General features: G+C 37.7%; 1 protein-coding gene across 1 annotated transcript in view; it reads left to right on the top strand.

Moving 5' to 3' along the window:
* LOC109117197 (60S ribosomal protein L6, mitochondrial-like) overlaps positions 1–181 on the top strand; it is a 2,254-nt gene extending 2,073 nt beyond the window's left edge. The window contains exon 3 of the mRNA XM_019204016.1: positions 34–181. The gene's annotated coding sequence lies outside the window, so the exon portion shown is untranslated. The remainder of the gene's footprint in view (positions 1–33) is intronic.
* The last annotated feature ends 5,150 nt before the right edge of the window (positions 182–5,331 follow it).

Below are 5,331 nucleotides of genomic sequence, written 5' to 3' on the forward strand. Positions count from 1 at the left end.
CACCCTCTCTCTCTCTCGCTCTCTCTCTCTCTTTTGCTTTGCTTCTTTTCAGCTTTTTTTGTAGTGGCCATTGAACTTTGACGTTTCAAGATGGATTTTGTATTTGTTAAATCGATGATATGTATTGGAATATGATGTCCGAAATGTGTTTTGGAACGGTATCATATTTGGTTTGTGTGAATTGCACGTCTTCGATTCAAAACCAAGGAAAAACTGTGACCGAAAGGAAGAAATTACCGCTCGGGGTGATTCGGGTGAATGCAGGTCGGGTATACGAGTTTTCCAATGTATTCATCTTTGATCTTATCTCTTCGGATTTTTCGGTCACAAAGTCCAATTTCTACCTCGTGGGGATCGAATATCTGAGTTTTAGGTGCTTGCGGAGTGCAACGACGGTTCTGTAGGGTATCCGGCCGATGAGGTGAGAGGGTGAGAGTCGAGGTCTGAGGGTGAGTGAGATATGTATCTGATCCAAGAGTGCGGTGAGTGAACTGCCCATCGTCCTCTTTCGAAAGTGCGGGTTTAGTAGTGTGGCGGGAGAGAAACACGATTTCACAAAACCCTAGCCACTCTCCCGGTCTCCCCCTTTTGTCGACTTCCTCTCGCTTCTCACTTCCCTGGCTCGAGCTCGCCCTCACTCCTCCCTCCCTTGGTTCGGGTTGTACATGGGTATGGGTAATTGACTGGCAAAGTTTGAATTTGGACTCGGGTTCGTAAACACCCCAGAGGGTTCATAAACGCTAAGCACATGAGCTCTACTCGTTTCGAAAACCTGAATTTTAGTTACTGCCACACAGGTAAAGGTATCAATCGGGTCAGTCCAAGCTCGCATTCGGCCCGATGGTTTGGACTCGGATTCGAGTCAGCCCAATTTTTTTCGAGTCTATATAACCAAGCCTGAAGTTCGAATCTATAGTCCGAAAAACTTAGGCCCGAAGCCTGATTTTTGGGTGGGTTCGGGACGGATTTCGGATTTCGAACATAAATTGACACCCGTGACGGCGGTGAAGCAATCACGCCGGAGAAGGCAACCGAGCAAGCTCTGTAGCTTCCATAGCGACGGGAACAGATGGAGAGATGATTCGAAACCGGGTGCAATGCAAACGTCGTATTTAATGTTAGCATCAAGTGCAGGCTAACCACTTTGTGTCCCACCCTGCGATTCTCGTGTCCACAATTATAAAACTCGTTCCACGACCGTACTGCAGCACCACTTTTATTTATTGAAATAAATAATAATATCCTTATTATTGACCCACCTTTTTTAAAAAAAACAATTATAATCTTTGGTATTTGGTACTTCGAGATTACATATGTGTAAATGCATTTCATGGTATGCGTTAGCGGCATGAAAGTTTGTGGAAAAAAAATAATTATCAAAATTTTAAAAAGGTTGATATTTTTTAGATTGATGGTTTTTAATTTTAATACAAGAAGATTTCTAAAATTCATAGAAGATCGTAGTATTTTTTGATACGATGTTTTATTATTTTATTAATTTTTTTAATAGACTAATTACGTTTTAAAAATAATGAAAGGGGAATTTATGGGCTGTCATTCACACATATATATATATATATATATATATATATATATATATTAGTAAATTTATATCATATGCACGTGATTATATGTGCAAGTAAATTAAAGTAATCGAAGTCCGAAACACACACTCATTAGGATCACGTCGTTGTTCTCCGTTAGTCTTCTGCCGGCGATCAGGAATCCGACTATAAAAGAGCCGAAACACGATACACAACTCAAATATTTTACTACGGAATTTCACTATATTTTTTTTATGTATATATCTTTTTATTATTATTATAGAATTACGAAAAGTAATGATTGTGTACAAATACCCGAAAATCGGATATCCGCCGGATACTCGTATCGCGGATACCCGATTTTAGGATACTCGTACCTATTCAAATCCAAAATTCAAATCCGTATTTTTTAATACCCGTACATCCGAATCCAATAATAGAATTTTTAAAACCGGGTATCCGCGGATATCCGACTAATATAGTTATAAATAAGTATATCTTATATCTATATAATATTTTGATAAAATATGATTATTTTAGGTTAAATCATTTCACATTTTTTTAACATTATCACAAAAAAACTAAATTTATTATTACCTATTTCTTATTATCTCTTTTTATCTCATATTTTTTATCATAATTCATCTACTTTTATAAATATATCTTCATTTTTTGAACATTTTATATATAAATATTGTTATTTTTTTAAATAAATTCGGATCCGTGTATCTGTTAGTAACCGAATAAAATGGCGGTTATGCGAATAATCTTTAGAAATATGTGAGATTACGAGAGAAAATAAAAAAACAAAACAAAAATAAAATGACTCTCTTATTCTTAAAAAAAATCTCGAAATGATATTACCACTGGATCGGTATATCATCATCTTCATCTTCACTCTCATTATCGATCATCATTTTTATGAAAAGAACAACAAATTAGAAAAGAACCAGGCTCTGATACCATAATAGGGAAATGTTTTCTGTTATTGATAATGGGAAGAATACATCATAATATATAGCAAAATACAATAGAATATTCTAGACATAATATCTAGGGTAAATCATAACAATATTAATGATAATATTATAAGAATAATATCTTCCTATACATTATTCCGGATAACGTACCCTGAATACTCGTAAACCCCAAATCCCGGATACAAATCTTATAAGTAAACATCCGAGTCTTCCGGATCCGAATCCAAATACCCTGATTTTTCCGGATATCCGAACTGCGTCCATCCTAGTATTTTCACGTTTTCTCGCCATACTCTTTTTGACGGGGTGTTCTTCGCAAAGGGGAGAGGGAGAGATGGATGTGAGTGATGATGAGATGTGCGCATGGGATTTGTTTTCGTGGTATGTCGAGCTGAACAGGAGAATGTCCCATTCCTCAAACATATTCCCATCGAATTCAATTATATTCGTAATAACATCAATAATTATATTCTCTGTGTTCCATTATTTGCACTGGTGGGCCTGCTCGATTTTTTTCGGACATATGTATAAACCTTGGTTCAAATCTGACAGTTTTCGGTTTTACTAAAATATATACTATTCAGTTATTATATTCTATTCGGTTTGATTTCGATTTGATTCGGTTCCGGTTTTATTCTAAAATTTAGGTTTTCTTAAAAAAAAATCGATTTTTTGGAGTTTTTTTAAAATTCTTTTCGGTTTGATTAAAAAAAACGGGTTTTTAAGTTCAATAATTTTAGATGGTTTGGTTCCAAAAAAATCGGTTTCGAGGAACGAATCACCCACGTGAGCAAAAAAAAATGAACATTAACTAATGATAATGTGTACAGTGTGTATTATGTATATATATACGTACGTTTGTGTTTGATTCGATTTAGACACATATATAACATTTTTTAGAAGAATCTGTTCATTAATACATGGTAATGTTTTTTTTCCCACTAGATATGTCACTTTTTCACTACAAGAAAAACTGTATATACCGACGGACTATGCGACGGAAATTCCGTCGCGCTAGATATTTGCGACGGACAACGACGGTAATGGGACGGATTTGCATCCGTCGTAACCCGTCGCTCAATCCGTCGAAAAATTTCGACAACAACCGACGAATATTTCCGTCGGTAATTTTGTCAGACGGATTGCGACGGACTGCGACCGATATTTGCGACCGAACTTTCGTCGGAAAATTATGCGACGGAGTGGGACGGATATATTGCGTCGCACAAACATAGCGACGGATGGGGACAGACATTTCCGTCGGGACTGCGACGGATTCGGTGCGTCGCAGGTAGTTAAACACGTTTTATTCGTTTTGACCTAATTCCGTCGCATTCCGTTGTGCGTCCGTCGCAATTTGTGGAGTCCGTCGCTTTCCGTCGCATTTCCGTCGCACGTTCGAATCTATTTAACAGCCGCGGCATGTAGTCTCTTTACCAAAGAGAAAAAAAAATAGAAAGTGTCAAAAGAAAAATGTCGTTTTATTCTCGACAATGGATGTATGAAAGAATTGATTCTATTACGAATCAAATCTCAAAGCAATATGAAGAAGGATTGCAAAATTTTATGTCGTTTGCCACGTCAAATCAGTCGTATTTGGAGAGCGAAAAGCTGCCTTGTCCGTGTGTAAAGTGCCAGAATAAAAAATGGCGGAGTTTGAGTGAAGTGTGGAATCACTTATATCGTAAAGGTTTCATGCCGAATTATTTTGTTTGGCTTGCACATGGAGAAACCTATGATACATCATCATCACAAGATGTACATATGGTTGGATATGAAGAAATCAATAATACGACGTCGGAGATGACATTTGGAGAAGAAATAAGGAATCCATACACGGAAATGGTGAGTGATGCATTTCCCAACATTGTTCCATCGCCCCACATGGAGGAGGAACCCAACGTAGAAGCAAAAAGGTTTTATGGTATGCTTCATACGGCGAATACGGCGATATACGATGGATGCGTCGAAGGTCTTTCAAGGTTATCATTATCTTCACAGTTGATGAATATGAAGACAGATTATAATCTTCCAGAAAGGTGTATGGACGGTTTCACCCAGATGTTTAAACATTATCTCCCAGAAGGTAACACTGCACCTGAATCTTATTATGAAACTAAGAGTTTAATGCGGACGTTGGGTTTACCGTATCAGAAGATTGATGTGTGCGAGAACAACTGTATGATTTTCTGGAAAGACGATTCAGATCTGATGCAATGTCGGTTCTGTAACAAAGACAGATACCGACCACGACGGAAATCTTCAAAAAAAGGCAAGTTAATTCCTTTTAAAAGAATGTTTTATATGCCATTAACGGATCGATTAAAGCGGTTATATCAATCCGAGAAGACTGCATCACATATGCGCTGGCACGCGGAACATTGTACTCCAGAAGGAGAAATGCATCATCCATCTGATGGATTGGCTTGGAAACATTTTCAACAGGTATTTCCTGATTTCGCAAGCGAGTCTAGAAATGTATATGTACGGATGGGTTTAATCCATTTGGAATGTCTGGTCCGAATTACTCTCTGTGGCCGGTGATTCTGACACCGTACAATTTGCCTCTGAACATGTGCATGAATAGAGAGTTTTTGTTCCTGTCGATATTAGTGCCGGGGCCTAAACATCCTAGAAAAAGTCTAGATGTGTTTCTTCAGCCGCTTATTGAAGAGTTGACCAATTTGTGGCTCATTGGTGCCGAGGCATATGATGTGTCGATTATGCAAAATTTCTTACTTCGTGCCGTATTGATGTGGACCATCAGTGATTTTCCAGCGTATTCAATGTTGTCTGGCTGGACAACA

Source organism: Tarenaya hassleriana, unplaced genomic scaffold (genome assembly GCF_000463585.1).
Source record: "Tarenaya hassleriana unplaced genomic scaffold, ASM46358v1 Cleome49, whole genome shotgun sequence".
Classification (NCBI taxonomy): domain Eukaryota; kingdom Viridiplantae; phylum Streptophyta; class Magnoliopsida; order Brassicales; family Cleomaceae; genus Tarenaya; species Tarenaya hassleriana.